This window comes from Mus caroli, unplaced genomic scaffold, assembly GCF_978045245.1.
Source record: "Mus caroli unplaced genomic scaffold, Mus_caroli_1 scaffold_12, whole genome shotgun sequence".
Classification (NCBI taxonomy): domain Eukaryota; kingdom Metazoa; phylum Chordata; class Mammalia; order Rodentia; family Muridae; genus Mus; species Mus caroli.
In genome coordinates this window covers 42,973,398-42,995,332 of record NW_028227267.1, presented here as the reverse complement: position 1 = coordinate 42,995,332, position 21,935 = coordinate 42,973,398, and the positions used below count along the sequence as shown (strand labels likewise).

Here is a 21,935-nt window from a genome sequence, read left to right as displayed (position 1 = left end):
ACCCGCCCTCCTGGGTGGCCCCTAAACCCCCGCAGTTACACAAGACAAGCTTCTGGTTAGACCCCCTCGATTTATAAAGGGAAGAACTGAGTCTACAAAAAGACAAGAATCCGGGGAGCTGGAACCTCCGAGATAGAAACACCGATTCTCCCTCACTTTCCCCGGAAAAAGGGGGCGTGTTCGCAAAAAAAAAAAAAAAAAAAAAATGCTGTGGTCTAGTTGCCCTGAGAAAGATGAGCTAACTAACAGGTGACCTTGCTGGGGCAGGCAGGGTGGAGCAAATATGCTGGTCATAAGCAACCTTGTGCTCTTTTTTAAATATTTTTTTTCTTTTTAGCTTTTTTTTTTTTTCGAGATTACAATTAACTTCCTGTCTGCTTTCCCTTTCCTCCTTCCAAACCTTCCCAAATACCTTCCCACACACACACACACACCTTGCTCTCTTTTAAATTCAGTCTCTTTTTTAACAGTTCTTATGTATGTGTGTGTGTGTGTGTGTGTGTTTCTAAATATATAAATACAACTGCTCAGTCTGGTTAATGTCTCTTGTGTGTATACATTTTCAGGGCTAATCTGGTATTGGTGTTCTCTTTCCTAGGGAAGATTAGCTCAGCCTAAGCATTCCTCGGTCACCTGTGGCTCTTTGTCTAGGGTGAGGCCTCATGAGTTGTTGTCCCACTCACTCCCAACCCCCACCCTCATCCATGTTTATACTTCTACTGGAGTCATTCTTTTTTCTTTCTTTTTTTTTTTTTTTTTTTTATGTCTTTTGAGACAGGATTTCTCTGTATAGCCCTGGCTGTCCTGGCTTTGTAGACTAGGTTGGCCTCAAACTCAGAAATCCGCCTGCCTCTGCCTCCCAAGTGCTGGGTGTCATTCTTTTGTTGTGCTTTGTTTTACTTTTTGAGACCAAGTCTCACAGTACAGTTCTGTCTGGCCTGGAGTTCTCTATGTCGACCACCAGGAAGGCATTTAATTCAAATGATCTGCCTGCCTCACACTTCCATACGGTGGGATTAAAAGCACGAGCCCTGCCTCTCTCCTGCTTTAAAGGCTGGAGAAGTTGTGACTTGAAAATTGTTCAGTCGTTTAAAATGTATACAACACACACACCTGCCACTCTAGAAAACCCTCTGGCCTCTCTCAAGGCATGAGTTATGGTGCATGGCACTCACGGGAGTCACCTATGTCCAGGGAGATAATAATATTTGTGAGCTGCCAGATCGCTGTGCTGCTGTTTTAACCTGCTCTGACCTTATCTTTCACAATGACTAGGGGAAGCTTGTTTTCTCTCATTACCCTGAATTTGGTGATCAGCAAGAGGACTAGGGCAGCTAGCCACACCCTCTAGCCGGACAGTGTGTACTCTACCAAGAACTGGTCCTTGGCAAACCAACCACTGACGAGAGGGGTGCTAGAGTAATGGCTCAGCAAACCAACCACTGACAAGAGGGGTGCTAGAGTAATGGCTCGGCAGTTAAGAGCACTTGCTGCTCTTTCCAGCTCCCAGCACCTTCCTCAGGCAGTTCACGACCAGCTCCAAGAGATCCAATCCCTCTGACTTCTGCGGCCTCTTGAAATCACATGTACAACCCCACGCACATACACATACATAATTTTAAAAAGAATTTGTTTATTAAAACAAATACTTAAGCTGGGCACACACCTTTAATCCCAGCACTGGGGAAACTGGGGCCTGTGGATCTCTGTGAGTTCAAGGCCAGCCTGGACTCCAGAGTTCCAGGACAGCCGAGGTTACACAAAGAAGAAGTCTTGCCTTAAAAACCCATAAACAAACAGACAGACAAACAAGCAAATACTTAAAAAAAAAAAAAATAGATGAAGAGCTGGAGAGATGGCTCAGTGGTCAAGAGCACTGGCTGCTCTTCCAGAGGACCCAGGTTCAATTCCCAGCACCCACAAACTGTCTATAACTCCAGTTCCAGGGGATCCGACAACCCTCACACAGACATACATGCAGGCAAAACACCATTTCACATAAATTGAAAATAAATTTTACAAAAAGATTAAATGAAGAAATGGGCATCTGTGTTCTTAAGATTTGCATGACTGAAAATCATCTTCTGACCAGCAATTAAGAATTAGTTGGGAGTCCTTTGGCCACAAACCTTCAGCCATGAGAAGGCAGTCACCAGTCTGCAATCACCCAGCTCCTGCATTAATCTGCCCCCCAATTCAGCTTCCAGAACAAGCATGTTTCTTCTTTTCTTCTCTTCTTCTTTTCTTCTCTTCTTCTTCCTGTTGGTGTGTGTGTGTGTGTGTGTGTGTGTGTGTTGGGACAGGGTTTTTCTGTGTAGTCCTGGTATTCACTTTATAGATCTGGCAGGCCTGGAACTCAGAGATTTGCCTGCCTCTGCCTCCCAATTGCTGGCGTTAAAGGGGTGTGCTGCCACCACGGAGCCTAAGACTGCTTTAGATGGGAGAATGCCCTCTTCTTGACTTCAGCTAGTCTATCACCAAGAGTTTACCACCCCTGTAGCTTTTCACGCTGATTAGCTTCCTGCCTGCAGTAAAGCCTCCTGCTGGCTTACGTTTGTGGTAGCCAGAACTTTGACCTTGGGAAAATTGATTAGCAAGTGAAAAAAAAATTTGTTTTCATTTAAAAACCCATTTGTATTTTGTGGGGAAATAGCAGGTCGATCCAACTTTAAGTACAAAGATTTACTCTCCAGAAGTTGGTACAAACTGAAATAAATGTTACTGATCATCTGGGTTTTTGGTTTTTTTTTTTTCTCTTTCCCTCTACCTCCCAAGGGCTGGGACATAAAGGCTTGGTGACTCAAAAGGGCTCTTAAGCAGTAACACATACTTTGATTTGTTTATTTTCTTTGAGAATGGGGGAGGGGGACCTGTTTTTCACAGGGGAGGGATTATGTCATAATTCCAAAGGTGGATTTTATCAAGCAATCAAATTAGTGTCTTCTTTGTTTCTGAGAATATCTTATGCTGATTCTCTGACCTATCAATAGGTGTGAGTAAGCTTGAGATCAGAGCAAGCAGAAGATAAGCCCTGGGATTGTCTTGTACTAATAAAGTCTATTATTGTAATTTGTAATTCATATTTATTGAACATCTATCTATTCCAAATAAACATTCAGGAAAAAAACATGAGCATTGCTTAACCTCAGAGTCATCTTCAGTCTAAAATAGGAAAAATGGGCCTGAAATGTAGCTCAGTTGGTAGAGTGCCTTCCTAGTACATAAAAAGTCCAGGCTTCTATGCTCAGAAACATAAATGAGACATGTTGATGCAAGCCTATCATCCCAGCACTGAGGAGGTGAAAGCAGTAGGTCAGTAGTTCAAGGTCATCTTCAGCTATCTAGAGATTTAGAGTCCAATCTTGGCTAAATGAGACCCTGACTAAATAAACAAACAAAACAGAAGAAATGTAAAGCACTTGCCTGGCATGCTTGAGCCCTGTGCTCCATCCTGAACACTGCCAAGATGTGTGCACATGTCTGTAAGTAAAGTATAAGAAATATGCAGGAAAGATGGCCCAGTGGTTTAGAGCACTGATTGCTCTTCCAGAGGTCCTGAGTTCAATTCCCAGCAACCACATGGTGGCTCACAACCATCTATAATGGGATCTGATGCCCTCTTCTGGTGTGTCTGAAGACAGCTATAGTGTTCTCATATACATAAAGTAAACCTTTTTTTAAAAAATGGGTAAATCCGTTGCTACTGTAACAGAGAGGTACCAAGAAGAAAGAAAGAGAGAAAGAAAGAAAGAAAGAAAGAAAGATGCAAGTCAGTGGGTCTTTTAAAAGCTAATTATTGAATTCCTATTTACATCCAATAGCGAATTACATAAATCAAAAAAATGACCACCAAAACTGTATGTGCATGTGTGTAAATAAAGTATAAGAAATATGCATGTCAGTGGGGTTTTTAAAAAGCTAATTATTGAATTTCTATATATATCGGATAGCAAATTACATAAATCAAGCATAGCTGGAAGCAACATTCGAGGGATAGCTCACATGTTTAACAAGTAAAAACAAAGATACCAAGGGAGGTGTGTGTGTCTGTGTGTGTGCACGCACAAACCTGATTTCTATTCCTGTGAGCCATGTGCATGCATGCATGGAGAACAGAGATCAACATCAGACAGCTGCTTCTTTCTCCATCCTATTCTTTGGAAACCGAGTCTCTCACTGAACCTAGAGCTCCCCAGTTTGACTAAATCTGGCTGATCAATGAGTTCCAGCAATCCTCCTGTCTCCACTCCCTCTCTTCTGGGATTACAGGTATGTATGCCCACACTTGGCTTGTATATGGGTCCTCGGGATCTGAACTCACGCCTTCATGGCTGCACAGCAAACACTTCACCAAACACCAAGACTTCTCAGCCCTGGGGAGATACTGTTTAAGTGAAGGAAATAAATAAAGATGCCTGCAATTTAAAAAAAAAGAAAAGAAAAAAAAAAAAGAATGTTTTAGGTTAGTAATCTTATTCCTTCTTAAAAAAAAAATGTAAACATCAACTAATAGCTTATTCCTTAAAGAGAGTCCCTAATGAAATTTCTGTTTTGATGTCACTGATGTCACCAATTCTCAGCCCAGTCTCTGAATTTGTGCTCTGTAATTTCAAATTAAGGCAAGGAAACCCTGAGGGTAGGGGTTGGGGGTGGGGGAGAGCCTGAGTAGACCTCTGGTTTCTCTTGCTTTCAAAGGCCAAGTGGTTAAGCAGAACAAAGCCACTAACCTGTGCCATGGTTTGAATACAAAATAGCCCCACTGGCTCACGTGCTGAATGTTCATTCCCCAGCTGGTGGCGCTGTGCTGAGGAAGCGGGTCACTGGGGTTGTCTTCTGTCCATTCCCCAGCTGGTGGCGCTGTGCTGAGGAAGCGGGTCACTGGGGTTGTCTCCTGTCCATTCCCCAGCTGGTGGCGCTGTGCTGAGGAAGCGGGTCACTGGGGTTGTCTTCTGTCCATTCCCCAGCTGGTGGCGCTGTGCTGAGAGGAAGCGGGTCACTGGGGTTGTCTTCTGTCCTGCTGTATCTTGTCCCAGGAGATCCCATGTCTCTCTCTTCCTCTGCTTCCTGACAGGCATGAAGTGAAGAGTGCCACATGTCACCCACTCTCTGGTGCTTGGACAGACAGTGGGCTTGTCCATCACAGAAAACAGCTCTTGCCTCCAAGGAACAAGAGGTGATTTGTTCTAGAGACCAAAATGAGTAACTACAGCCTGGGAACACAGATTTAGGTATTTCCAAATACCGTGATTTAATGAAGTAGCAATCCCATGAAGTTTTTTTTTTTAAATAATTATTTATTTTATGTATATAAGTACACTGTAGCTGTCTTCAGGCACACCAGAAGAGGGCATCCGATCCCATTACCGATGGTTGTGAGCCATCATGTGGTTGCTGGGAATTGAACTAGGGACCTCTGGAAGAGCAGCCAGTGCTCCTAACTGCTGAGCCATCTCTCCAGCCCTGTCATGAAGTTTTAAAAGAAACTAAACAAAGAAGGTCATAAGTCAACCTATTTTTAAAATTCTTTGACGGATGTACTGAATAGGCAGGTCTTGGTAAGGTGGGGGAGCTTGCCCATCCCCCCGCACATGCTATCTGACTGCACTCTTATTTCTTTGGTTGGTGAGGAATTAATGACGTTGTTGAACACTGCAGAGCATATGCCTAATAGTCACAGAGAGGTTAGGCCATGGACAAAGAAGGGCAATAAACGTCTGTTAAGAGAGACAAATAGATGGCACAGGATAACTTGGCTCTGGACTTGGAACAGGTTTCCCCAAGTCAGGCTTGCAGAAGGTGCAGTGTAAGGGACAGTTCCTCCCAGGAACTTTCATTCATAGACTGAACCTCCTAAACGCACGAGCAACATCATTCTTTCCCCCTTTCCCTTGTCCTTTCCATTATTTTTCTCAGAGCAGTGCAAAGTCTGATTCATGAAATGTGTGACGGGTGGCTCAAAACAGCCATGGTTAGATTTTTCAGAGTGGTTAAAGCCACCAATATGTCACCTGCCCATGGCTAGCGGATGGCCTCTGATGCCAGAGGCCCTAAATGTATGCCCTCTGAGGGCACTGACACCACTCTTTCTGAACATGAATTCTATGAAGAACTATGCAGTTTGATTTTGTATGTAGAGCACCAGTCATTGCAGAGATACTAACCTCCTACTGTACCCCACAGCTCAGTCCAGGAGGCACCCCGATCCTCAGGGAGGTGGATTTGAGGCCTGAGGCTCCACCTACTCACATTTGACACCTCCTGTATAAACTCTCCTTTGTAAAACTGGTCATTTCAGTGATTGGCATACGGTTAGATTTCCCAAGCAGCTTAAAGACACAGGAGGCGGAAAAGACGCTGGAGGCTGATGTCAACAGACTGGACTATTTATTTCAAACAGTGAAGGACAGGCACTCTCCCACAGGAAAGAGGTGTCTGTGAAAGGGGTGGGAGACACTTGGAGTTTTTATAGGAGGCTTGGAGGTTGGGGCTATGCATAAACCTGCCATTTCTTCCTCCTTAGATGTTCTGACTTATTCAGATGGGCTACCTTGGGAGATAGGCTGACCCACCGATAGCTGTTTGAGCAGGTCAGCTATACCCTCGTAAGAATTCTGCTTCTACAACCGAGGCATTCTATCACCTACAGTGAGATGGGCGAAGCACTATTTGGTAACAGCAGTGCTGTCCTGCCAGCGCCCCAAGGCAATCCAAAGAAGGAAGCTTTGAAATCACCAACATTATGTAAACAGTTTACTAGCGGAATGTAAACCATTGGCAGGGTTGCCTTTAAGTAGTGATGAGAGAAAAGGGAGGCATAGACTAAACCAGAAAGGCGTGCCCTGCAGAATTCATTAACAAAGACAACCCAGTGCCCACCGGGAAGTATTTACATAAAGGAATTGTAACAACGCCATATTTCTACCCCAATTAGAGGCCCAGTAGCAGACCCCATCTAGCAACTTCTTTCTTCCAAAAATCCAAGGACCTTTTTCAATCCTTTCATTTCTAGGGCATGTGCCAGAAAAAGAGGTAGATAACAGAGGTACTTGGTGTCAGAGACTGACCAGACTAGGGAGACAACCTAGTCACTTGCCAAGGGCAACAGGTGAAGTGGCCTAAGAAATTTAGCAACACTGATTAGAAATGTCTTCAGGTGAACTTGATGAAGGTTCTATATTTGAAAGTCAAGCTCTGGGGGAGACTCTGGCTCGTGGTGGAAAAGGCCACGAGCTAGTTTTATGTTAATTCAACACAAGCTAGAGTCATTTGGGGCAGAGGAACCTCAAGGGAGAAAATGTCCCATCAGATTGGCCTGCGGTGCATTTTCTTGATTTAGGATTAATGTATGAGAGCCCATGTGGGTAGTGCTGTCAGGTAGTCCTGAGTCCTGTAAGAGAACAGGTTGAGCCAGTCATGAGGAGTACACCAATAAACAGCATCTCTCCCACGCCCTCTGTTTCAGTTCCTGCCTCCACATTCCTGCCTTGAGTTCCCTCAGTGTGGAGAACGGGCTACAAGCTGTGAGGTGAGATAAACCCTTTCCTCCCCCACATTGCTTTTGATCTCGGCATTTCGTCACAGCCCTAGAAATCCTAAGGTAAACACGGGAAAGGTGTCCTTATTTCAACCCTGACACCAGAAGCATCACTGTGGAGTCAAGAGAATCCTCAAACACTGCTAATCCGTCAATACAGGAAGAATCCAACTGAAGCTGTCTTCTCTTCTGAAAAGGAATGGAGCAACTTTGGGGGAGAAATTGAGAGCAAATGAAAGCACTAGGTTAATGGAAGGAAGACTCGCGGGCTCCACTCCGAATCCGAAGGCTAAAAGCCAATCACCAGCAAAGAAGAGACATAATCCAAACCATTGCTTGTTCCAGCAGAAATACTTTGAGGTCTCAGAAGGATGGACACCTATCTGTGGCCACCGTGTGACAGTGAAGCCACACACATCCAGTCTGCATAGTCCCTCTAGCTTCCTCATGGTCTGTCAATTAGACAGTGGCTGTTTGTGGAGAAGCTCTGGTTTACCCAGAAAGGAAGGTTTGTTTTCTAGTCAACAAATGCTCTCAAGTGGTAATTTAACTGTCAATAAAATAAATAAATAAAAAGGTGCCGCAGAATTTTTAGCGATTCTTGGAAGCTCTCTTGCTCTTGAATGAATCTTCCCCCCAGTTGCCTGGGGAACTGCATTTTAATGTCACGCATCAAGCAGTTCTTCCCTGAATATAATTGCAGTCTATCTGATGCCTTGTTTAAAGCTGTTCAAATGTTTGGCTTCTGCTAACTATTTTTTGGCATCACTCATGACAGATGATGGATCCGAAGTAAATTTAATACTTTTTTTTTTCTAAATCCCACTAACTTGTTGAATCAGCAGAGGAAGAAACTTATATAAATTGAAACTATCTTTATTGCCAGATGAACCACGGAAGATCCATATAAATCTGTGATAATCCAATAGCTTTTGCAAAAAAGCATCTCCGTGGCTCATTAGGGGATGCTGAGCACTGAGACCAAGCTGTGAACCAATGGGAACTCTGCTTTGTGGAAGTCAATGCCAGATGCCCAATCAAATAGTTTTAAATGTGTGGGTTTGTTTGTTTGTTTTAACTAAAAAGATCTCAAGTTTTTCTTAAAGAAGTCTTGTTCCTAGACTTGACTAAGAAAACAAACACCACCAACAATAACAAACCACATATTTTTCACATTCTTAACAGCTATGGTGGCCGTGTGCATAATTTATCCAACAAGTTATTACCATTGCCAGATGGTACTTCTGAAGAAGGTCTTTAGAGGAGATAACATTCAGTGGATAAATCCCATGACATCCGCCTTTCTCTAGACAGAAAAGGCTAAACTAGAAGTACATCAGCCTTCCTGTATTCTGAAGACCATGAGCTCAAGCTCAGGGCTACGGAGCAGAAAGACAGAGAGGTCCCAAGGCCTCAAGAACAATAGCCCTGGATATCCTCCTTCAAGGGTTCCATTACTTCAGAAACATAAAAAAATTATCGAGTCCGTGGTGGGCCTGCCCTTTCCTTCACTATGCAGGTAGTAAAAACAGCATAATGACTTTGTTATGAACCAGAAATTTCACCCTGGAATAAACTCTATGACTGCCATGTCTGTGGAGAAGCGGCCCTTATGACACACATGTTATGTCTGCACATGTGTCCTGTGTAAGTATCAGGAATACGATGATGTAATAGGATGAATGTAATAAATGTGATAAGGCCTTTAGATGATCCAGCTCCATCAAAAACATGAAAACTCAGCCAGGCGTGGTGGCGCACACCTTTAATCCCAGCACTCGGGAGGCAGAGGCAGGCGGATTTCTGAGTTAGAGGCCAGCCTGGTCTACAAAGTGAGTTCCAGGACAGCCAGAGCTATACAGAGAAACCCTGTCTTGAAAAAAACAAATATAACAAAACAAGACAAAAAAACAACATGAAAACGCACACCAGAGAAAAGCCCTATAAATGAAAACAGTGTGAGAAAACCTTCAGCTACCCGTGATGTATCGGAGTCATCGACTAATGCATAGTAGAGACAGACCTTATAGAACCTTTGAAATCTTGACATGACTCCCTCTGGAGACAAACAGATATGAATGTCAGCAAACTAGTAAGAGGTTCATGTGTCACCACTGGGTTCAAGAGCACATAGAGGCTAGCAGTTTCTTTACTCAATCCCTTTCAATTCACAAAGCAACTCACGTTGTAGAGAAACACTATAAATTTGACATTATGCTAAAGTTTGTAAACATACTGTTTCTATTTAAAATCAAGAAACCATTCACGCTGCAGAGATGTCTTATGAGTATAAGCATCGCACTACACCCCCAGCCTGCCTCAGCCCTGAGAACCCTGTAGTTTTTAATCCCCAAATGATATTTTGCTTACCAAAGATGTGTCTCTCATCAAAGAAGAATGCTATGTTAACTTGAATGAGCCTTTCGTCTCTGCTATGTTACTTTAAAATCCCAAAGCTTCTTCAACTCTCTCTTGGCTCTTTGAAAGTTCTGCCCTTTCATATCTGTGGAAAAGCTTAACCCATGAAGGAGACTCCTGACCAAGTACATATCAATCCAAAGCCCTAAGAGTCTCTCTGTGTTCTAACTACATAGCGCATCCTGTCTTCTAATGCCAATGTGATATGTATTTGTTTATAGCCATCTTGTTCCTGGAATGTGAAGGACTGCTCAAATGCCTAATTCAATTTTTCAAACAGAATCCTAAAAGAAGACTAAGTATTTTATTTCTGAAATGGTGATCATTTCTGGCTTCCTGCAGGGACTCTTGGGAAGGAGAGTCCTGAACCTGTGTCTTGTAGCCAGGATTTCAATGACCCAGCTTGGGAGGTGCCTGGCTACTGTAGCTGTTCCACACAGCAAGCCAGGGTGCGGGAGGGAGTGTTGGCCGCTTACAGCGTCTAAGTGCTGCTTCTGAGTGCGTGTACACACACACACACACACACACACACACACACACACACACACGCTGCATGCCCCTCATTGAGCACTTATTGTTGCTGTTACAAGGCCATCCTGAAAAGATAGTGGACCTAAGTTGAGGAGATGGTGGGACTGATTGTGCTGGTGGCCCACCAATGCGGTCTCTGTTGACTGGTTTAGGTGAAGAGCTGAACCTGTGGCTTGCGGGCCTTGTACATGTATGTGCCTGAGGGCTGGTTGTTCTAGGAGTGTCTGCAACCATTGCAAAGATCTCTGGAAGGTGAGCCTCTGGACTGTCAGAACCTGTCTGTGACGCTGGTTGCTGTCCAGCCAGAGGTCAGAATCACACACTTGTTATGTTGGCTGTTCTGAGGCCTGGAATAGATGTTGAGCCTAGGCAGCCGGGACTGTGCACAGCCTTGTACTATCTGCTTCTGAGCCCTCTTCCTTTCAGCTTCACTTCCTATAAACCCCACCACACACACACACACACACACACACACACACAGACATATACACACATACTCATGTATGTACATACACACTCACACATACTCACATGCAGACACATACATATATATACACATATGTACATACACACACACACACGCAGACAGACACATACACACACACACACTCCCCATGTAACCTCTGCACAGAGGCAGCTTTGGCTCCCATGTAGAATGAGGTAACCTCTGGTTCTAGCAGGACAGTCTGTTTCTAAATCCACTGATATGAGCAAGTTACTTCATACTTCTGCTGCCGAAGAGCTGTTGGCCCTGTGTCTCCCCCACCATGGTGGGCCTTACCCCTGGAACCAGGAGCTAGGAGGAAGCCTTCTCCATTGAGGTGCTTGACATGTTTTCTCACAGAGATGAATAACTGGCACCCAAGCAATCTCATGACCTTCCTCTAACTCTCTGACTCTAAGGAACCCGCTTAGAGTCCTCTTTCTCCTTGTGGTATCTTCTACAGTATCAAAAGCAGGCTTTGCATTTTTATGACATATACAATACTGATTGTATTGAAAGAAATAAAACCCAAGGCTGGAGAGATAGTCCATCAGTTAAGAGTGAGTACTCACCTTACAAAGGAATAAAATTCAACTCCTACACCTGAGTTAGACAATCCCAAGCACCGGTTACTTCAGCCCCTCGGGAATCCAGTGGCTCTGGCCTCATGGGAACCAGCACCCGTGTGCAGATATCCAAACACAGACACACACTTATACATGTAATTCAAAATAGTTTTTATAAAAAGAAGCTGTGTAGACAGAGGGGTTCACTGTGGCACACACTGTGGCATGGTACAGCTTCCAGATGACGTCCTCTATGCTTTGTTTTTGTTTATTTGTCTGTTTGTTTTGTTTTTATTTTCTTTCAGGAGAGAGGTTGCAAGGACAGAGGGTGGATATGGAGGGACGGGGAAACGAGTGGGACTGGGGTGCATGATGGGAAACTTATAAATTGATATACTTTTTAAAAAAAAGTGTGTAAACTTAGAATCAACAAGAATGAAGTCTACCTTTAAAACCCTCAGTAACGATTGGGGCCTTAGTATGGGGGGGGGTGTGGTGGGAGGGTGTGATATCTGAAGAAGGGCAATGGTAGACTTGCCTCTCCTGAGGTGCAGAGACAGTGATGGGTGATTGTTGACCCTTAATAAGGCATTCACCATCTCCCCCTCCAAGACTCTGTGAGGATGTCAAGGGTTGGGGGAGGACTTTAAGAGTCAGGGGCTGAAAAAAAAAAGAGTCAGAAGCTGGGAAGCAGTGAAACAATACCCTGGTCATCTTACTCACAAACTCACTGCAAATGGGTTTTTTTTTTTTGGTTCAAGACTTAGAGTCCACCCATTACCATGTAGACATCATGCACAGACAGGGCCTTATGAAGTCAGTGAGGCATCACGGCCAGTTAATGGATGCTGTGGAAAGGTGTGTCATTTTCTTCAGCCATGTAGCTACTGGCAAGGTGTCCCTGTTCCAAGTAAGAGCCCCCAACTCATGCTTATTCAAGCAACCACAATTAAACTCAGTGGCTGTCTTAGTTATGGCTTTATTGCTGTGAAGAGACACCATGACCACGGCAACTCTTATAAAGGGTAAACATTTCACTGGGGCTGGCTCACAGTTCAGAGGTCTAGTCCATTGTCATCATGGGGGAAAGCGAAGTGGCACACAGGCAGATGTAGTGCTGAAGAGGTAGCTGAGAGTTTTACACCTGAACCCAAAGGCAGGAGGAAGAAACAAGCAAGCTGCTAGGCCCAACTTGAGCTTCTGAGACCTCAAACCCCATCCCCAGTGACACACTTCCTCCACCAAGGCCACACCTACTCCAACAAAACCACACCTCTTAATAGTGCCACTCCCTATGGACCTATGAGGGGTGCAATTTTATTCAAAACACCATAATGGGGGAAGGGGAGGATCAAAGCAGTAGGGGGGCTCATTAGGGAAAGGTTTTCAGCAGGAAAAGGGGGTGCTAAGAGAGGGCAATAGAGGCGAAAATGAAATGTATTGTCAAAAAATAAAACATTAAAATTCTGTCTTCTTCTCCCTCTCTACCCTCTCCTTCCCTCCCTCTCTCTGAAACCCTGGTGTGTTGCCAAGTAACAAACCTGCCGTGCATCAGGAAATCTGCCCTGGACAAGAAGAGTCTTTCTGGGTCACAGAAGCACTTGTGTATAAGAGTAAGACTTCTACGTTCAGAGGGCATGTGGAAGCGCTTGCCTTGAGGGAGCCAGATAGCTTGGCCAAAGAGCATCCCATTGACAAACAGATGGACTGCACAACAAAGACACCTCTCTCTCTCTCTCTCTCTCTCTCTCTCTCTCTCTCTCTCTCTCTCTCAAATTCACCCTTCTTCATTCCAGTATCATACTCACCAAAAAAAATTGACAAATAGGAATTGGGGTCAGGCTAAACTTGATTCAGAAAAAATAGTGTGGTCCTTACCTCAAAATTCAGATCTCTCAAACATATCTGCAATCTGGGTGTCGTATCCCTTACACAAAGATGAAGCCCAACCAGACTGAAGAGATTCCTTCAGGTCATACAATTAACGAGTGATGAGTTCCCATCTTACGAATCTTCAAACGTACTCCTTTTACCCAGCGTCAAGAGGCTGGTGGTAGCCTACACCTTTAATCTCAGCACTCAGGAGGTAGAGGCAGACAGATCTCTTTGAGTTCAAGGCCAGCCTGGTCTACAGAGTGAGTTCCAGGACAGCCCAGGCTACACAGAGAAACCCTGTTTCAAAGAGCCAAAACAATAATAAAAAACACAAAACAAACACACACACAAAAATATATACTTAAAATATGCCCTGCACACACTTAAAACCTAATTTGAGACTATAAATATTTACTATAGAATGTATCAGGTAAACTCCAGAAAACATTTTTCCTGGAAAAAAAAAATACATCTGATTCCTACAAATTGAATTCAAAATCATGATCAACTTTTCTATCCAACGAGAATCTGTGGTGGTTTGAATATATTTGGCCCAGGGAGTGGCACTATCAGGAGATGTGGCCTTGTTGGAGAAAGTGTGTCACTGTGGGGTAGACTTGGAAACCCTCCTCCTAACTGCCTGAGGAGTCAGTCTTCTGTTTGCCTTCGGAACAGGTCTAGAATTGTCAGCTCCTCCAGGGCCATGCCTGTGTGGATGCTGCCATGCTCCTGCCTTGATGATAATGGGCTGAACCTCTGTACCTGTAAGCCAGCCCCAGTTAAATGTCGTCCTTACAAGAGCTGCTTCAGCAACGCTGACTCTTCACAGCACTAAAATCCTGAGACGGAATAAATAAGATGTTTTATTTCATTTCAAAATATTTTCTTCTGGCTGAGGATATAGCTTAGTTCCGACTGGGATGAATCACTGAATTCGATCTCCAGTACTACACACACACACACAAAAAATTGTTTTTTCTTCTTTGACCACAAAAATATGACCATAAAACCCCAGGGCTGAGGAAAAGGCTTCAGACTGAAGCCCTGCAGACTGGAATCCCAAGTTGTCCTCACTCATGGCCTTGGAGAAATGTTATATCTCTCTGAGATGCAATATTCTCACCAGAAGAAAAGAAAAGTTATTTGGAAAATAAGAACAAGTGTAAACAAAAGAGACATGGTAAATATGCCTGAGCAGTACGGTTAGGATACCCACAACAAAGACAGGTGCCCCTTATTCTTCTCTCTGTGTCTCCTATCAGCTTTGCTACAGAATAGCAAAAAGCCTCTCATCTAAGATTTCTAGAAAACAAAAGGCGAACTGCTTTGTGTGTGCCTGCACCTGCCCATACACTTACTTAGAGGCCCCATATCCTGGAAATCAATGTGGCTATTTGCCTGTGGACATAGTTTCCCAGCAACGCACATTTGAACCGATTCAGGCTCCTCCATCAAGTGTCTCTTTGCAAGCTTCCATAAATATTAGTATTAAACCTGCTTAAGGGAAATGGGCAACTGTTATGTTTGTACACTGTCTTCCTCCTGGGATTTTATAACGCCGAGCAGAGAGCCTTTCCTGAGCTGCCACTGACAGGGGAAGCGGCAAGGCTTCCGCATGTAAACAAAGCAGATGTTCGGCTGTATTTCCAGGGTCTTCCATCCTAAGGAAAAGGACCCAGGAGATATTCTGGCTTCCCCACACAGGGGTCTACCCTGACATTTTCTCTCTCCCCGTCGGGACAGACTGGTCTGCACCTTTAAGACAAAATAACACTCTGGTTATTGCCAAGACATTTAGCAAACAGTATATAAATTCTCCATGTTTTAAGTGTAAATATTCTTCACTTTAAATTCCCTTTATCCTTTTCACATCTGATTTAAAAGGAAAGCAAGCCAGCAGTGCTGGAATCCCTACAGACAGGACATTTACTCTGCTATTCATTAAGTGGGTGGGGTTTTATTTGTGATTGATAAACAAGCTTATCATAGATTAATAATGAGGGGTAGGGGGCAGCCTATACCCGTTGGTTCTGCTGCTTCTGTGTGGACTCAGGGGATTGAACTCTGTTTATCAGGTTTGATAGTAGGTGCCCATGCCAGCTGAGCCATCTCTCTGGCCCCTGATAAGTACTTGTTATTGGCTAGGCAAAGATCATGTCAGCACTAGAGAAATAGAAACAGGCAGGTCTATGTGAGTTCAAGGCCAGCCTGATCTACAAAGTTAGTTCCAAGACAACCAGGGCTACACAGAGAAACCCTGCCTCAAAAGACAGACAGACAGACAGACAAAAAATCAGAAATAAAAGGAGGAGGAAGAGGAGGAAAAGGAAGAGGGGGAAGGGAGGAAGGAGGGGGAAGGGGAGAAGAGGAGGCTGTTATTAGAAAAATAACAATTTTTATTAAGATTTAAAGCCCCGTAATTTCACCTTTTACAGTCATTTTACTGTACTTCTGATTAGGTCCTATTTGTGTTGTCTTTTAAGTCATTTAGTGTGTATTTGTGTGTGACTAGAGGGAGAGAGGCAGGCGTGTCACAGAGCGTGTGTAAAGGACTAGAACAACTTTGTAGAGTTAGTTCTCTCCTTTCCCGACTTGGGTCCAGGTTATTGACCTAGGTCATTGGGCAGCTAGTGCCTTTACCAAGGGTGCTGAGTCACTCTGCCAGCATGGTTTTAGCAGTTTTGTTTGGTTTTGGTTGATTGGTTGGTTTGGTTTGGTTTGGTTTGGTTTGGTTTGGTTTGGTTTGGTTTGGTTTGGTTTTCTGAAACAGGGTTTCTCTGTGTAGCCCTGGCTGTCCTGGAACTCTGTAGACCAGGCTGGCCTCAAACTCAGAAATCTGCCTGCCTCTGCCTCTGCCTCCCAAGTGCTGGGATTAAAGGCGTGTGCCACCACTGCCCAGCGATTCGTTGGTTTCTTACTTGATTTGTATGAAACAGTATCTCACTATGCTGCCAAGGCTGGCCTTGAACTCATACTACTGCATCACCCTATGAGTACTGGGATTACAGCTGTGAACCACAGCCTGCCATGTCTACCTTGCTGTATTTCTTTTTAATGTTTTCCTATATCCAGACACTTTTTTCCTTTAAATTATTACCTTTCATTAACAATCCGCATTTTATGTCACCATTATACATTTTTCATATCACAACAACACTTTCTGTCATGTTTCAGTTTTACTTTTATCTTTTGCATTCCATAAGGCAGCCACTTTGCCTTTACATATTGTTCTTGTTAGTATTGTTGTTGTTGGGGTTTTTTTGAGATAGAGTTTCTCTGTTTAGCCCTGTCCTGGAACTTTCTCTGTAGACCAGGCTAGCCTCAAATACAAAGATCCACCTGCCTCTGACTCCCAAGTGCTGCTGGGATGAAAGACATGTGTCACCACACCCAGCTTGTTGCTGTTGTTGTTGTTGTTGTTGTTGTTATAGACTGGGTCTCACTGTATAGTTCTTGCTGTGCTGGAACTCACTCTATAGACCAGGCTGGCCTTAACTCATGGAAATCCATCTGCCTTTGCCTTTCAAGTGCTGGGATTAAAGATGTGCAACACTACACCTGGTCTTATTATTCAATTTTAAATAAATTAAATTTATCTTCCGATATATAAAAACAAAAATTGGGCTTATTAAAGAAGTAAAACAGAGAGACAACCAAGCGCCACATACTGTGGAGAGAGGTGGAACTACAGACATGACAGCAGTGACAAAAGGCAGAGCCTGTATAGCCATCTGGGGTTAAGGTGATGTCTGGGCCTAGGATGCTGCCAAGGGCCATGGCTGGATCTGTGACCCTACTGCAGCTAGGATCTGTGCTAATGTCTGTGACCAGAGTTACCACCAATGACTATGCAGATGTTCCTGGTCTAGGCTGCCATCTGAGTCCAAGTACTGTGCTGAGCTGGCCCTGCCCTTCACCTGCAGCAGAAGAGCTGGTCCTGCCTCTCACCTGGCAGCAACGGAGAGCAGGCTTTGATAGCAGGGGTAGGGTGTAGGGCTGCAGGAGAGCTATCAATGCCCCCCCCCCCCACTGGCTGCAACACTAGGGAGAGTGGTCCCTGCACCTCACCCGGGCAGCACAGCAGAGCTGGGAGGAGTGTCAGGTAAGGATGAGCTGGCCCTCATTGTGAGGTTGTGAGAGTGGAGACTGGCTCCTCCCCTTGCCTGAGTAAATTGGGAGAGCTGGCCATGACGGACTGGGCTCAGGAGAACTGGCAGACTAACCAGCTCAGCTACCACCCAGGCCCAGATCTGGAGCTCTGAGTTGGCCCATCCCAACATCTACTGCATCTATGAACTGCTGGACTGTGGGAAGAGGCTGGTCCTGCAGATCCAAAGCTGAAGGATTTCCATGACACAGGGCAACTGTAGGATGTGTGAGAGGAGCCCCAGTGTGGATCCAATATTGATAATGTAGCAGAAGCCAGAGGCCTCAAACCAGACCAATGAGCATTTGAAAGTAGAGCTGTTTGGGCAAAGGGTGTACTGTGTGACACACCGGTTGGTTGGTTTTCTTTTGTGGGGACGTCACAAGGGCAGAGGGCAGATATGAAGGGACAGTTAGATAAGTAGGATTGGGGACATGATGTGAATTCACAAGGAATCGATGACATTTTTTTAATTACAAAAAAAAGTAAAACATTTCAATACACATATCCTTTGTGTAGTGTTTAAACCATGTAAAACAGCTGTCTTCAAACATTTACTGTTTCTTCTTCTTAGACATTTATTATTTCTCACTATGTAGCTTTGGCTGTCCTGGAACTCAGTGTGCAGATCAGGCTAGCCTACAGCTCACAGAGTTCTGCTTGTCTCTGCACTGTGAACGCTGGGATCAAAAGCAGACTCTACCACACCCATCCACTTACTATTCCTCTAGAGAGAAAATCTTCATAGCTGATTCTTGTATCCATTTAGAATGCAGTATATTATCATTATCTGTAGTCTGCTTGTCGTACTATAGCCCTGGGGAATTTCTCATTGTCATCCAACTATCACTGACACTGCAACAGTAAAGACTCAGTAAGGGAAACTAGCTCCTTCTCATGGAGAAGATAAAATCTCTGGCCTGGGTGGAACCTAACACTCCAAGCTACCTAAACCAAGTTAATGTGGCTGTGCATGCCAATCACCTGGCCAAGGACCGCTTCTAAGGAGGCAGGCTCGCCTGAAGCCAATAGTTCTCAGCCTGTGGGCCATGCCCCCTTTGGGGTTTTCATAGAAGATATTCCGTATATCAGATATTTATATTACAACTCACAATAATAGCAAGATTACAGTTATGTTGTTTTCTTAACAAAATCTCAATCGTTTGATTTTACCAGTGAAGACTTGGGAGCCAGATGCTGGGGTGAAAGTCGGCTAGCTCAGAGAGGCAGAGAAAGCACCCAGCTGACCGTCCTCTTCAGCTGATGTCCCACCAGCAACGTCCTGATTTCAGGCCATCTCAAAAAAACTTTCTTCAAACTGAATGTCCCTCCCTCCTACTTCCTGTGCATCTCTCTACCCATCTGCCTGCCTCCCTCTTACTCTCTATGGTTTTTCTTAATAATCCTATGCTCACTTCCTGCCAACTCTTTGCTTGTTCCACCTCTTGACCTGTGGTTAAGTTTATTTGATCCTGTTTACAATATCCAAGCAGAAAACTCTTGGGTTGAAGGTGTGCGCTAGAGCTGAGCCACACCACAACTTGTTTTTTTTTTTTTTTTTTTTTTTTTTTTTTTTTTTTTTTTTGGGGGGGGGGGGTTGTTTTTGGTTTTTTGTTTTTGTTTGGTTTTTCGAGATAGGGTTTCTCTGTATAGCCCTGGCTGTGCTGGAACTCACTCTGTAGACCAGGCTGGCCTCGAACTCAGAAATCTGCCTGCCTCTGTCTCCCGAGTGCTGGGATTAAAGGCATGCGCCACCACGCCCCGCTGACCTCATACCTTTGCCTCCCAGAATTCCCTCTCAGACCCCATGAGTGCAGCCATACTGCTCCGTGAACCAGCCCATTTTTCTGAATGACTCTGAAAAGCTCTTGCTTTTAAAACTTGGGCTTTGTTCTTCTTCTAAGTCCCTCTTCCCCCACCTTGTGACCTCCTTGCTGGAGTAATTCATGGCGTGGCTTTTTCCTTCTCTTCTCCTCTCTCTTCCGGGCAGCTACTGGGATTTTCCTTTTAAACCCTAATAAAACTGTTCTCCTTGGGGGAAAAAAGCCTTTGGCAGAAAACAAACCTATCCCTGTACCTGTAAGGCATCACCGCAGACCTGTAAACAACCTTTCCCTTACCCTTACTCCCCCTACTCTGCTTGGCTTCTGGTAACCGCCATTCGCTCTCGGACTCTACGAGATCAGGTTAAAATTACGTGAGCCTTAGTTATTTATCACTTGCTGCGATAAGGCACCACGATGAAGTAACTAGGATGGTTTGAATGTGCTTGGCCCAGGGAGTGGCACACCAACAAGGTGTGGCCCTGTTGGAGGAAGTGTGTCACTGCTGGGGTGGACTTTGAGAGCCTCTGCCTAGTGGCCTGCCAAAGAGCCGGTCTTCTCCTGCTTGCCTTTGGAACAGGATGTAGAACTCTCAGCTCCTCCTGCACAATGCCTGCTTGGATGCTGCCATGCTCCCACCTTGATGATAATGTACTGAACCTCTGAACCTGTAAGCCAGCCCCAATTAAATGTTGTCCTTTGTAAGATTTGCCTTGGCCATGATGTCTCTTCACAGCAATGGAAACAAAACTAAGACAGAAACTTATAAAAGAAAGCATTTAATTAGTGTGCATTGCTCTAGAGGGTCAGAGCTATTGATAGACTGCCAGAAAGCAGTGTCTGTCGAGACAAGGTAGTCTTGCCTTGCCTCCGGCAAACAGCTTTGGAAGGAGAAATTGTAGGCGAGACATGTAGCCCCCTACAGCTGCAATAGCTTCATCTTTCCCAAGCCCCTCACCCGCTCCTAGAAAGGGTCCCAGCCAGCTTTTCCTCCTGGCAAATTCCCTCTGTTTCCCATGGGAGAGAGGCCGACCCTCTCTGTGGCTAATCAACAGAGTCTCATTTGTTGAGGTCAGACGGGTCTCTTTCTGCCTTTGTCTCTTTATGCTAACTGCAAATAGCCACTGCCTCAAAGCCTGCCCCCAGTGACACACCTCCTCCAATGCCATGCCTTCTCATTCTCCCCAGACAGTTCCACTGGGGACCAAGTATTCAAACATACGAACCTATGGAGACCGTTCTCATTCAAACCAACACAATGAGTGAGACTTGACTCTCCCCCCCCCCCCCTTCTCTCTTTTTCTTTTTCTTCCTTCCTGTGTCTGGCTTATTTCACTTAGCAGAATGGTAATTCCTCACTATTTTCTTAGAGTCATATGCTGTTGCACTGTATATAGAGGCCATATGTTCTTTATGTAGCCAGTTTTTAAAATGGCTTTTGTCAGTTTGATGGTTCACATCTTTAAACCCAGCACTCAGGAGGCAGAGGCAGTAGTATCTCTGGGAGTTCTAGACCAGCCTGTTCTACATAGTCTGTTCCAGGCCAGCCAAGGAAACAGTGAGACTCTGACTCAAAAAACTAAAACAAAACCAAAAACAACACCGCTTGGGGCTGGAGAGATGGCTCAGAGGTTAAGAGCACTGGCTGCTCTTTCAGAAGTCCTGAGTTCAATTCCCAGCAACCATATGGTGGCTCACAACCATCTATGAGATGCCCTCTTCTGGCATACAGGCATACTCCCAAGCAGAACACTGTATCCATAATAAAAAAATAAATCTTTCAAAAAACTTTTTAAAAATGATTTTTTATCCAATTAGTTTGATAAAATATCTTTTTTCCTTTGATTTAAGTTTTATTGCATTATGATGAGGAAAGATACATAATTTCAATTTATCTGAATTTGTTAACATTTTTTTGATTCAATAAAGTTTTATTTTCCCAAATGTACAGCTGATTGAACCCGTTCATGCATCTTCACCAGCAGCTGGGGCGTCTCCACCCTTTGTGTTTCTGGGGTAAATGACTTGGGCTCTGTGCTTTGAAACCAGCTTGATAAGTCCTTTACTAAAGAGCTCCTGAAGGGCTGCCCTGGCCAAGGAACCGCGAATCTTCAGTCTCTCGGAGACCATGGCTAGATTAATAAGCTTATAGTTCGGAACCTCCTTACAGAACTTGTCATGTGTCGCTTTGTCGAACAGGACAAGATTGTTCAACTTGTCCCGAACTTTGCCTTTGGACCACTTCTTCTTGGCCTTGCCACCAGATTTATTTACTGGATCTTTATCCTTTTTGGCTGACTTTCAGGCATCTTTCTTTTTCTTGTCTTTGGGCGGCATGGCGAAGCTCAGAGAGTCGTGTGGAACATTTTAAAACATATTTTGAGTAAATAGACTTACATCACATTCTTCTTTCCCTTTTGTACCCCAACTCCTCCCTGGGAGCCCCCCTTCAAAACCTGCAATACCTTTTGTTTTTTATCATATTCTTTAAATTTTATTTTATTTTATTTTATTTATTTTATTTTATTTTATTTTTTTTGGTTTTTCGAGACAGGGT

The 21,935-nt window shown here is 44.3% G+C and overlaps 1 pseudogene; it reads right to left on the bottom strand.

Moving 5' to 3' along the window:
• Positions 1-21,343: 21,343 nt before the first annotated feature.
• Positions 21,344-21,715, bottom strand: LOC110308871 (small ribosomal subunit protein eS25 pseudogene; annotated as a pseudogene).
• Between the last annotated feature and the right edge of the window lie 220 nt (positions 21,716-21,935).